We start from the raw sequence: 13,733 nt of genomic DNA, 5'->3' as shown, positions 1-13,733 counted from the left end.
GATGTTGACTCTAGGGGTTATCGAGAAATCCAGTAGTCCCTGGGCCAGCCCAGTGGTGTTGGTCCCTAAGGCTACTGCCCCAGGTGCGAAGCCAGAACTCCGGTTCTGTGTGGACTACCGGGGTCTCAACTCAGTCACACGGACTGATGCTCACCCCATCCCCCGAGCTGATGAGCTCGTGGACAGTCTAGGCGCTTCCAAGTTCCTGAGTACGTTTGATCTTACTTCAGGGTAATGGCAGATCGCCCTGACTGAGGGGGCTAAGGAAAGATCCGCATTTTCAACCCCTGATGGCCATTACCAGTTCCGGGTGATGCCGTTTGGGTTGAAAAATGCCCCCGCTACCTTCCAACAGTTGGTTAACGGGGTCCTAGCTGGCAAGGATGCCTTCTGTGCAGCATACCTGGATGACATAGCTGTCTACAGTTCCAGCTGGGAGGAACACCTGCTTCACCTCAAGGAGGTGCTTCAGGCCCTGCAACAGGCAGGCCTGACCATCAAGGCTAGTAAGTGCCAGATTGGGCAGGGTTCCGTGGTGTACTTGGGACACCTAGTGGGTGGTTTCAAGGTGCAGCCACTCCAGGCCAAGATTGAAACTATCAAGGCCTGGCAACCACCGCGAACGCAGACTGAGGTGAGAGCCTTTCTAGGCCTCACAGGATACTACCGCAGATTTGTCAAGGGCTATGGTACCATTGTAACACCCTTGACAGAACTCACTTCCAAGAAACAACCTAGGTTGGTGAATTGGACAGAGGCTTGTCAGAAAGCCTTTGACGCCCTGAAGGAAGCCATGTGCACGGCCCCCGTGCTCATGGCCCCTGACTACTCCCAGGAATTTATCGTGCAGACAGACGCTTCAGAACATGGCATAGGGGCAGTCCTAGCACAGCTGAATGAGGAGGGCAGAGATCAACCGGTAGTCTTTATTAGCAGAAGGCTATTACCACGGGAACAGAGGTGGAGTGCTATTGAGAGAGAAGCTTTTGCTGTGGTCTGGGCATTGAAGAAGCTAAGACCCTACCTGTTTGGGACTCACTTCCGGGTTCAGACAGACCACAGGCCCCTCAGATGGCTCATGCAGATGAGGGGTGAGAATCCAAAACTCTTGAGGTGGTCCATTTCCCTACAGGGGATGGACTTTACGGTGGAACATCGCCCAGGGGTTGACCACGCCAATGCTGATGGTCTCTCCAGGTACTTCCGCCTTAGCGATGAGAGCTCCCAGGAGGTCGGGTAGCTCTCCCCACTTTCAGCTGGGGGGGACACATGTTAGACCTGACAGCCTTAGGGTAGTCACACCTAACTTTTTGCCTGCCTCCCTCCACTTTTTGGACACTGTTTTTGCTGGTTTATAGACTCTGCGCACTTTACCCCAGCTAACCAGGGCTAAAGTGCATATGCTCTCTCCCCTAAAACATGGTAACCTGGAATCATACCTGATTGGACTATTAATTTACTTATAAGTCCCTAGTAAGGTGCACTTTATGTGCATAGGGCTGGTAAATTAAATGCTACTAGTGGGCCAGCAGCACTGGTTGTGCCACCCACTTAAGTAGCCCCTTTTCCTTGTCTCAGGCCTGCCATTGCAAGGCCTGTGTGTGCAGTTTCACTGCCACATCGACTTGGCATTTAAAAGTTCTTGCCAAGCCTAGAACTCCCCTTTTTCTACATATAAGTCACCCTTAAGGTGTGCCCTAGGTAACCCCTAAGGCAGGGTGCTGTGTAGGTAAAAGGCAGGACATGTACCTGTGTAGTTATATGTCCTGGTAGTGTAAAACTCCTAAATTCGTTTTCACACTACTGTGAGGCCTGCTCCCTTCATAGGCTAACATTGGGGCTGCCCTCATACACTGGTGAAGTGGCAGCTGCTGATCTGAAAGGAGCAGGAAGGTCATATTTAGTATGGCCAGAATGGTAATACAAAATCCTACTGACTGGTGAAGTCGGATTTAATATTACTATTCTAGAAATGCCACTTTTAGAAAGTGAGCATTTCTTTGCACTTAAATCCTTCTGTGCCTTACAATCCACGTCTGGCTGGGCTTGGTTGACAGCCCCTTGTGCATTCACTCAGACACACCCCAAACACAGGGTAATCAGCCTCACTTGCATACATCTGCATTTTGAATGGGTCTTCCTGGGCTGGGAGGGTGGAGGGCCTGCCCTCACACAAAGGACGGCCACACCCCCTACTGGGACCCTGGCAGACAGGATTGAACTGAAAGGGGACCTGGTGCACTTCTTAGCCACTCTTTGAAGTCTCCCCCACTTCAAAGGCACATTTGGGTATAAAACAGGGCCTCTGCCCTACCTCATCAGACACTTGCTGGAGAAGAAACCTGAACCAGAAACTACATCCTGCCAAGAAGAACTGCCTGGCTGCTCAAAGGACTCACCTGTCTGCTTTCTACAAAGGACTGCTGCCTTGCTGTTGCCCTGCTGCCTTGTTGAACTCTTGTCTGGCTGCAAAAGTGCTCTCCAAGGGCTTGGATAGAGCTTGCCTCCTGTTCCCTGAAGTCTCAGGACCAAAAAGACTTCTCTCTTTTACTTGGACGCTCCGTGTGCCGAAAATTTTGACGCACAGCTTGTTTCGCGGCGAGAAAAACGCCGCACTCCGACACTGATCAACGCGAGGCTCTTGGGACGATCGAAGATCCGACGCACGGCCTCGCAAGGACAACGCCGCCCGACCTCTAGAGGAGAAATCGACGCGACGCCTGCCGTGAGAACGTAATTTCAACGCGCAGCCCCGCAGATCGAAGTCTAGAGGAGAAATCGACGCGACGCCTGCCGTGAGATCATAATTTCGACGCGCAGCCACGCAGACCGACGCGCAGCCGGAGAACAAGCAGGAAAATCCACGCACAGACCCGGGACATCTGGTAATCCCCACGATCCACAGAAAGAGACTGTCCGCGCGCCGGAAAACGACGCCCGACTTCCCCGCGTGGAAAATAATGACGCAAGTCCGTGCGTGCTGGGGAGAAATCGACGCACACACCCTTTTTCCACGCACCTCTTCTCTTGTGGCCCTCTGAGGAGATTTTTCCACTCCCAACCAGGTACTTGTGCTTGAAAGAGACTTTGTTTATATTCTAAAGACTTTAAGACACTTTGGGGGTCATTCTGACCTCGGCGGTAAAAGGGCCTTACCGCCGGTCAGAACTCCGCCATACTACCGCCGCGGCCGCGGTAAACCGCCACTGTCATTCTGACCACCAACTGTGAATCCGCCAAATATCCGACATCCAAGGAAGGCCGCCTCATCAGCGGGCCGCGGAAAACTGGAGATGACCAAACCTCCACCGCCACGCCAACACAAACACGCCCATGCCATTCTGACCCACCAATCCACGCGGCGGTCTTTCAACCGCGGTATTCCATTGGCGGTACACACCGCCGCGCTCAAAATACACACACAGCTCCAAAACACAGCCACATTGGACAATTTTAAATACACACACCTGACACACATACAAACAACACTCCCACACATCCATTCAACTATGAAACACACACCCACATCACCCACAAACCCCTACGACCGAAGATCAGAGACGAAGGAGAGAGAGACACATCACAGAATAGAGAGCTACATCACACAGAGGCACACTACACCATCACACACACCACATAGAAGCACAAAGCACCACACACCAACACACTCTTCACCATATACACCACCCCACACCTCATCCACACCACCCCATGGCACCCCAAAGGCACCCACGCTTTTCGGACCAAGAACTCCGGGTCATGGTGGAGGAAATCATAAGAGTCGAACCCCAGCTCTTCGGCTCACAGGTGCAGCACACCACTATAGCCAGGAAGGCGGAGCTATGGCAGCGGATCGTGGACAGGGTAAACGCAGTGGGACAGCATCCCAGAAATCGAGACGACATCCGCAAACGCTGGAACGACTTACGGGGAAAGGTGCGCTCGATGGTCTCGCGACACAACATCGCAGTGCAGAAGACTGGCGGGGGACCCCCACCCACTCCACCCGAATTCACAGCATGGGAGCAAGAGGTACTAAACATCCTGCATCCTGATGGCCTCGCTGGAGTACACGGAGGAATGGACTCTGGTAAGTAAAATCTCAACTACTTCACCCCCCCCCCAGCATGCTAACCCCCACCACCACCCTCACCCCCAACCCCCCATCACACATCCTCCCTGTGTGTCTCTCCAGCACAACCCACCCAACACCAACCCCTGCATGCCACCACAAACTATGGACACCCATCACCTAAGCATGACCACTGCACATACCCCCCCCCAAACACCCCCACAACACCTCCCCTAAGGGAATGACAGCACTGGGGGACAAGGGCACCCATAAATCGCACACAATAGCACACACAGAAACAATAACCATACTCTCTTACCCCATGCAGGACCCGAACGACAACACACCGGCCAGGAGGGTCCAGAAATGTCCATCCCCCCCCCCCCGGAAGAGGCCCCCAGTGATGACAGCAGCTCTGTCGACCTGGAACCTGATGACCAGCCCGGACCATCGGGGACCTCTGCACGGTCGGTTCCCCACACACAGGCCACAGCAGACCCAACCCCCTCTGGGAACAACAGCACAGCTCCCACCCAGCGGGCCCATGCCTCTGTCTCTAGGACAGGTCAATCAGCGGTGTGTCTGCCACTACAGGGCACCCAGGCTAACCCACCACCCCAACAACAACAGGGACCTGGGGGCAGTGGTAGTGGGCACACCGTCCAGGGGACAGAGGCCGGGGGAAACAGGGCAACTCGGAGGGCTGCTGTGCGATGGGGGGGAGGAGAGGCCCAGGGAACCGACTCTCCAAGAGGCCCTCACCACCATCATGGCAGCCTACCACCACTCCCAAGAGACGATGGCGACGGTACTGGCCAGGTTCCAGGAGATCCAGGCACAGCAGGAGGAACGCTACATGGGGTTCACCAATCATCTCACCAACATCTCTACCGTTATGGGGAGCATAGTCCAGGCCCTCAACCGGATAGAAGACACGTTGCGGGACCATGTGGCACCACACAGGGCCCCTGTCACTAGCCCGGACCAGGAACAGCCTACCACCTCCGCCGGCGCTAGTGGACAGGAGGCCCCACCACAACGACAGGCCACCAGAACCCCACCTCCTGCTGAAGAACAACCACCCCGCAAGAGGAGCCTGAGATCCAAGAAAAAGACAGAGTAGGATGTCAAGACCCCCGCCAGCATGAGATACCCCCGGAAGTCATCCCACTGTCCCACATTGCCACCCTGTCCAACCTTGAACTGCCCCTGCTCCATCCTTCCACAGGCATATGGACAATGCACCTGTGAGACTGAGAACTGGACTCTGCCATGGACATTACTCCACCCCCACCCATCACCGTGTTAATATCATGTACCATTATCTAGCACCAAAAATAAATCACTCAATGCACTGAAATCAATCAGGAGTCAGGCTGTATTATTTACAAATGTATAACACATTACAGATCACTTATGTTCTGTTAACTTTGTGCTGAACACATACCGAGATCAATAAGCATTAGTCCATGGGCTAACCAAGCAGAAGTCACGCAGTGGGTCATAGAGCACTGAAAAGGGAAGGGAAAATCAAACATCAGTTTAAAAGAACTGGGGGTTCATAGACAAAGTTGAGAAGCTGGAGGCTTTCAGGAAAAGTAAAATGGCGTGTGTGATTCTTACCTGTGTGCTACTGAAAATACCGTTGGATAACTCTGTCCCTGTTGTCTGTGTCGTCCTCTGAGTCTTCCTCCTCTTCAATCTCCACAGGCTCCACAGCTGCTTCAACACCACCATCTGGACCATCCTCCTGCAGGAAAGGCACCTGACGTCGCAATGCCAGATTGTGAAGCATACAGCAGGCCACGATGATCTGGCACACCTTCTTTGGTGAGTACATCAGGGATCCCCCTGTCATAAGCAGGCACCTAAACCTGGCCTTCAGGAGGCCAAAGGTCCTTTCTATGATCCTCCTAGTTCGCCCATGGGCCTCATTGTACCGTTTCTCAGCCCTGGTCCGGGGATTCCTCACTGGGGTCAACAGCCAAGGCAGGTTGGGGTAACCAGAGTCACCTATTAGCCACACACGTTGTCTCTGTAGCTGTTCCATCACATAAGGGATGCTGCTATTACGCATCACATACGCGTCATGCACTGAACCAGGGAACATGGCATTCACATGGGAGATGTACTGCTCAGCTAAACAGACCACCTGGACGTTCATAGAATGGTAACTTTTCCTGTTTCTGTACACCTGCTCATCGTCTTTTGGGGGTACTAAAGCCACATGGGTCCCATCAATGGCACCAATTATGTTGGGAATATGTCCAAGGGCATAAAAATCACCCTTCACAGTGGGCAAATCAACCTCCTCAGGGAATATAATGTAACTCCGCATGTGTTTCGTCAGGGCAGACAACACTCTAGACAGAACTTTTGAAAACATTGGCTGAGACATTCCAGATGACATGGCCACTGTTGTCTGGAATGAGCCACTTGCAAAAAAATGGAGGACTGACAGCACCTGCACCAGAGGGGGAATTCCTGTGGGTTGGCGGATGGGGGACATCAGGGCTGGCTCCAGCTGGGCACACAGTTCATGGATAGTGGCACGGTCAAGTCGGTATCGTAGTATGATGTGGCATTCTTCCATTGTGGACAGGTCCACCAGCGGTCGGTACACGCGAGGATTCATCCTTCTCCTCGCAAGTCCCAGCGGACGGTGCCTAGGAATGACAACATGGAGCACAGAGTCAAGCTAATCACTGGTACGTTCACCACAGCTTGCATAGCACACGGTTATCTATGTATTGAAAGGCGTGTATGTGTGGCAATGCAAGGCCTAGGCCTGTGTGTCGCAGTAGAAATTATGCCATGTGGGCCCTTGAAATGGCGGCTGCCTGACCTGTGAAGTGGGACAATGGGATGTGAGGTCACTGCGCTGGCGGAGCACACCGTGGCGGTAGGCGGTCGAAGACCGCTATACGGAGCCGCATTGGATAACATTGAAGCCTATGGGTTTCAGGAGCCAATGACGATGCGCGCCGGCGGTCGCGGTACGCACCGCCGCGGGCGTGACCGCCATTTTCTATCTGCTTAATCACTCGAGACCTGATCATCCACAGGAGAGGACCTATACTGCAAGTGCTGCTGTGAACTCGGTCTGGAAGAGACAATGGCTGGTGCGACTGGGGAAAGGGCCCCTGCCTTCACGTCTGAAGAGTTGGAGAAGCTCGTGGATGGGGTCCTCCCCCGTATGCGTTACTCTACGGTCCTCCAGACCAACAGGTGAGTACACCGGGTGCACATGGAATGGGCGATGCCTGTGTGGAGTGGGGTGGATGTAAGTTGATGGGGTGGGGGGCGAATGAGGAGTGCAACGCACGACAGATGAGAGCATGTGCTATATTGCAAGGTTGGGGAGGGGGGGCCAATCACATCTAACATGCAGTAAGTTGATTAATGTTTCCTTCCCACCCTGTACATGTCACATAGGTCGGCGCCCATCAGAAAGTCGAGATTTGGCGTGCCATCGCCAAGGAAGTCTGGGCCCTGGGGGTCCACGTCAGACGGGGCACCCACTGCCGCAAGAGGTGGGAGGACATCCGCCGCGGAACCAGGAAGACCGCCGAGTCACTGCTGGGGATGGCCTCCCAACCTAGGAGGGGTGCCAGTCGTACCCTGACCCCCCTGATGTCCCGGATCCTGGCGGTGGCCTACCCTGATTTGGATGGGCGCTTGAGAGCATCACAGCAGACACAAGGGGGTGAGTATCACCACATTCTGCTATCTTTCTGCGCAGTGGAGGCATCTGGGTGGGGGAGGAGGGTTGTGGGTGACATTAGGCCAGGGCGCTTTCTGTAGTGTAGTCCTCTCCCTTAGGCATGGCCCTGTGCTCCCGGCCCCCACCTCTGTAGGGTGACAAGTACAGCTATTGATGGTCCAGCCTCACACATGTGCGCGTCTGTCGTCTCTTGACCTGTTGTCCTAGTCAGAAGTACTGAGTAGTGTACCCCGAATGCGCGGCTTAGTGCATGCGGCTCCTGTGTCTGTCCTCTCCGCCAACGGTGTTGACGTTGCATGCACTCAACCAGGTCTTCTTTTTCTCCCCCCACCCTTCTTCTTCATCTTCTTGTGCATGTGTGCTTTAGCATCATCAGGCGGAGGAGATTTGGCATCGGAGCACGAGGGAGCTGCAAGCCACAAGGCCCCGGTGGGCCCAGGAACAGACACCGAGGGCACCAGTGAGCCGGAGGGCAAGGGGAGCACCACAACGGGGACCGGTGGTGACACCAGCGATAGCGACACGTCCTCGGATGGGAGCTCCCTAGCGGTGGCGGCAACATCCGTGCCCCCGCCTCTACAGGTACACCAGCCCCGCCCTCCCTGCAGCCCCTCAGCCTACGCTCCGTGCCCGCTCGCCCAGGAAGGTGGGCGTCTCCTTCGCCCCAGGCACCTCAGCCTCTGCCCCTGTCACCCCTGCTGCCCTCAGTGCGGAGCTCATTGACCTTGTGAGGACGCTCATTGTTGGGCAGACTGCCCTTTTGAATGCCATCCAGGGGGTAGAAAGGGAGGTGCATCGGAGCAATGCCTACCTGGAGGGCATTCATTCGGGTCAGGCTGCCCATCAACGATCGTTCACTGCTCTGGCCTCAGCACTGACGGCAGCCATTGTCCCTGTTTCCAGCCTCCCTCTTCTGACTGCCTCCACCCTGTCTCTGTCTCCTGTTCCTCAGCCTATCCCATCCACACCATCTGACCAGCCTGCACACACCTCAACACCCAAGGGCAGCTCATCCAGACACAAGCACCACAGATCGCACAAACACTCACCCAAGCAACACCCAGATGCAGACATTCCAACAGTCACTACCACCCCTGTGTCCCCCTCCTCCTCGTCTCCCTCCTCCCTCCCTGTGACATCTACACTCACACCTGCATTCACACCAACATCAGCCAGTGCTTCCATCACCACCACACCCTCCTGTACAGTCCGCACGCGTGCTGTCACCACCCCCACTGCCATTTACACGTCCCTTGTGTCCTCTCCCACTGTGTCTGTCACCCCCTCATCCAAGACACACAAACGCAGGCAGCCACCCGCCCAACAGACATCCACCTCACGACAGCCTACAGCACCAGCACCTTCACCCAATGACAGCACACCTGACTCTCCTACAACCACATCCTCTTCCTCCACTCCCATCACCACTTCTCCTACCCTTTACCATGGCCCTAAAAAACTTTTCCTGGCTAATCTTGACCTCTTTCCCTCCGATGACCTACCCCCTCCATCTGCAAAGAGTCCCAAGAGCACCACAGCCACCACCAGCCCAGCTTCGGGTGTCACTGTTGTGCATGGGTTCTGGAGTCCACCCTTTGCCAGCAGTGACACCTCCATCAACAGCAAGGACACATCCAGCCCCCCCCCGGCAAGAGGACCAGGAAACACAAGGGCCGCCGTGCGAGGACTGACACGGCTGCCCCCAGGGAGCAGAGTTCGCCCACTTCACCAGCCACAACATCTAGGGGAGGCAAGGGCCCGAGAGCCCCATCTAAGGAGCGTAAGGGCAGCAGGGCGGAGAAGTCAGCCAGCAGGAGCGCGGAGCAGGTGGGCCCCACATGCCATATCCCAGCTGTAAAGGAGGACACCAAAGGGCCCAGGACTCCGTCACCAAAGGGTCCAGAGACATCACGGTCGGAGGGCGACTGAGCAGGGAGTCCAGCCCAGGTCTGGCTCCCTTGGACCTACTGGATGTGCACCGCTGAACAGGGCCCGCCGTGAAGATAGGCACCGCTGAACAGGGCCCGCCGTGAAGATAGGCACCGCTGAACAGGGCCCGCCGTGCAGAAGAGCACCGCTGAACAGGGCCCGCCGTGCAGAAGAGCACCGCTGAACAGGGCCCGCCGTGCAGAAGAGCACCGCTGAACAGGGCCTGCCGTGCAGAAGAGCACCGCTGAACAGGGCCCGCCGTGCAGAAGAGCACCGCTGAACAGGGCCCCGCCGTGAAGATAGGCACCGCTGAACAGGGCCCCGGCGTGCAGAAGAGCACCGCTGAACAGGGCCCCGGCGTGCAGAAGAGCACCGCTGAACAGGGCCCGCCGTGAAGATAGGCACCGCTGAACAGGGCCCGCCGTGAAGATAGGCACCGCTGAACAGGGCCCCGCCGTGAAGATAGGCACCGCTGAACAGGGCCCCGCCGTGAAGATAGGCACCGCTGAACAGGGCCCCGCCGTGCAGAAGAGCACCGCTGAACAGGGCCCGCCGTGAAGATAGGCACCGCTGAACAGGGCCCGCCGTGCAGAAGAGCACCGCTGAACAGGGCCCCGCCGTGAAGATAGGCCCCGCTCCACTGGGCCCTTCATCTCAAGCACCGCTCCGCTGGGCCCTTCCTGTCAAGCAGCGCTCCGCTTGGCCCTTCATCTCAAGCACCGCTCCGCTGGGCCCTTCATCTCAAGCACCGCTCCGCTGGGCCCTTCATCTCAAGCACCGCTCCGCTGGGCACTTCATCTCAAGCACCGCTCCGCTGGGCCCTTCATCTCAAGCACCGCTCCGCTGGGCCCTTCCTGTCAAGCACCGCTCCGCTGGGCCCTTCATCTCAAGCACCGCTCCGCTGGGCCCTTCATCTCAAGCACCGCTCCGCTGGGCCCTTCATCTCAAGCACCGCTCCGCTGGGCCCTTCATCTCAAGCACCGCTCCGCTGGGCCCTTCATCTCAAGCACCGCTCCGCTTGGCCCTTCATCTCAAGCACCGCTCCGCTTGGCCCTTCATCTCAATCACCGCTCCGCTGGGCCCCGCCGTCTCAAGCACCGCTCCGCTGGACCCCGCCGTCTCAAGCACCGCTCCGCTGGGCCCTTCATCTCAAGCACCGCTCCGCTGGGCCCTTCATCTCAAGCACCGCTCCGCTGGGCCCCTCCTGTCAAGCACCGCTCCGCTGGGCCCTTCATCTCAAGCACCGCTCCGCTGGGCCCCGCCGTCTCAAGCACCGCTCCGCTGGGCCCCGCCGTCTCAAGCACCGCTCCGCTGGGCCCCGCCGTCTCAAGCACCGCTCCGCTGGGCCCCGCCGTCTCAAGCACCGCTCCGCTGGGCCCCGCCGTCTCAAGCACCGCTCCGCTGGGCCCTTCATCTCAAGCACCGCTCCGCTGGGCCCCGCCGTCTCAAGCACCGCTCCGCTGGGCCCCGCCGTCTCAAGCACCGCTCCGCTGGGCCCTTCCTGTCAAGCACCGCTCCGCTGGGCCCTTCATCTCAAGCACCGCTCCGCTGGGCCCCGCCGTCTCAAGCACCGCTCCGCTGGGCCCCGCCGTCTCAAGCACTGCTCCGCTGGGCCCTTCATCTCAAGCACCGCTCCGCTGGGCCCTTCATCTCAAGCACCGCTCCGCTGGGCCCTTCCTGTCAAGCACCGCTCCGCTGGGCCCTTCATTTCAAGCACCGCTCCGCTGGGCCCTTCATCTCAAGCACCGCTCCGCTGGGCCCTTCATCTCAAGCACCGCTCCGCTGGGCCCTTCATCTCAAGCACCGCTCCGCTGGGCCCTTCATCTCAAGCACCGCTCCGCTGGGCCCTTCATCTCAAGCACCGCTCCGCTGGGCCCTTCATCTCAAGCACCGCTCCGCTGGGCCCTTCCTGTCAAGCACCGCTCCGCTGGGCCCTTCATCTCAAGCACCGCTCCGCTGGGCCCCGCCGTCTCAAGCACCGCTCCGCTGGGCCCTTCCTGTCAAGCACTGTTTATGGTTCACTGTGCCCACCATGCCACCTCCTTGACCAGTGGAGACTGTCATCCACCTGATGGACTGTGGCTTTGCACTCCCCAGGATGGCAGAGTGGGCAACCCACCCACTGTAGAGACTTGAGAGACTGTGGCTTTGCACTCCCCAGGATGGCAGAGTGGGCAACCCACCCACTGTAGAGACTTGAGAGACTGTGGCTTTGCACTCCCCAGGATGGCAGAGTGGGCAACCCACCCACTGTAGAGACTTGAGAGACTGTGGCTTTGCACTCCCCAGGATGGCAGAGTGGGCAACCCACCCACTGTAGAGACTTGAGAGACTGTGGCTTTGCACTCCCCAGGATGGCAGAGTGGGCAACCCACCCACTGTAGAGACTTGAGAGACTGTGGCTTTGCACTCCCCAGGATGGCACAGTGGGCAACCCACCCACTGTATAGAATTGAGAGACTGTGGCTTTGCACTCCCCAGGATGGCACAGTGGGCATGGTGGCCCCTTCGTGGATCTGGCGTCGTGGACTCATGTGGCTGTGGTGCCCCCCCCTTCCCTTCCCCCTGAGGTGCCTGTAGTTTATTCATCAGATGCCCCTGCAGTGTTCTCTCCAAAGGACTCAGGTCTCCTGTGTGGGCTTTGCCCTTGTGTCGCTACACTGTAGCCCACGGACTGTTCGATTTAACTTAGATGTAGAGGACTAATTGCCTCGGTTCTCCATGGCAGTGTGTATAGTATTATTTTGTTATGGATATTTTGCATAGTTGACCGATACATATCAGAGTCTATTTTTTATAAAAAATTTTCTTCACAATTTAATTATGTCTTTGCATTTTTCAGGGGGGTTTGGGTGGTGTCACTGTGCATTGTTGCTCTGCATTGGTGTGTACATAGTTTGGGGGGGTGGGGGTCGCATATGTGTGTGCCTGTAACCTTTCCTCCTCCCCCCTCCCGTGTGTCGTAGGTGCAGTACTCACCGTTGTCGTCTGCGCCGGCGTTCGTACTCGTGGTAGATGAGAAGGTAGACGAGAGCAGGTAGGATGTTTAATTCGGGTTCCATGCTGTCCTCCGTCCTCGTGGAGTGTGTTTTGGTGAGCGTTTTCCCGTCCGTAGTCTGTTTCCGCCCTGTTTTTATCGGCGGGGCTCCCGCCCCGGAAAAGGTGGCGGATTGGTGAGTTGTGATAGGGTGGGCGGTACATTGTCTGCCGCCTGCCTGTTGGCGGTGACCGCCGCGCTGTTTGTCTGTACCGCCGTGGTGGTCGGAGTGTTAATGTGGCGGGCTGTGTTGGCGGTTGCCGCCAGGGTCAGAATTCCATTTTTTCGACCGCCGGCCTGTTGGCGGTTTGGCCGCCGCTTTATCACCGACCGCCAGGATTAGAATCACCCACTTTGTATCACTTTTCTGTGATATTTCTACAATTTTCCATTGCAACTTTATTCTTTTTGACCTACAATTATCCTGATAAATATTATATATTTTTCTAAACACTGCGTGGTGTATTTTTGTGGTGCTATATGGTGGTATTGTATGATTTATTGCACAAATACTTTAAACATTGCCTACTAAGTTAAGCCTGACTGCTCGTGCCAAGCTACCAGAGGGTGGGCACAGGATAATCTTGGATTTTGTGTGACTTACCCTGACTAGAGTGAGGCGTTTTGCTTGGACAGGGGGTAACCTGACTGCCAACCAAAAAACCCATTACTAACAGGTTCTAACATTGCTTCAGAGAAGGCACAGGTCTCGTGGACCAATGTCTACTCTTCAAAAAAAATGAAAACAAAACTTTTCTTTTTTTTTGTTTTTGAAATGCGTCTTGTTTTCCTTTAAGGAAAATGTGCTGCATTTAATTAAAAAAAAAAAAAAGCTTTATTTAAAAAACCAGTCAAAGCCATGGTGTTCTGCTGACCCCATCAGGCCACCATCACTGTGAGTGCTGGCTGTACCTAATGGGCCACAAAACGCGACCTGCCTCATGAATAATAATGAGGCAGGTCTCATGGAC

The sequence above is a fragment of the Pleurodeles waltl genome, chromosome 6, assembly GCF_031143425.1.
Source record: "Pleurodeles waltl isolate 20211129_DDA chromosome 6, aPleWal1.hap1.20221129, whole genome shotgun sequence".
NCBI classification, from domain to species: domain Eukaryota; kingdom Metazoa; phylum Chordata; class Amphibia; order Caudata; family Salamandridae; genus Pleurodeles; species Pleurodeles waltl.
The sequence above is the reverse complement of the archived record's forward strand: the minus strand, read 5'-3'. Positions refer to the sequence as shown.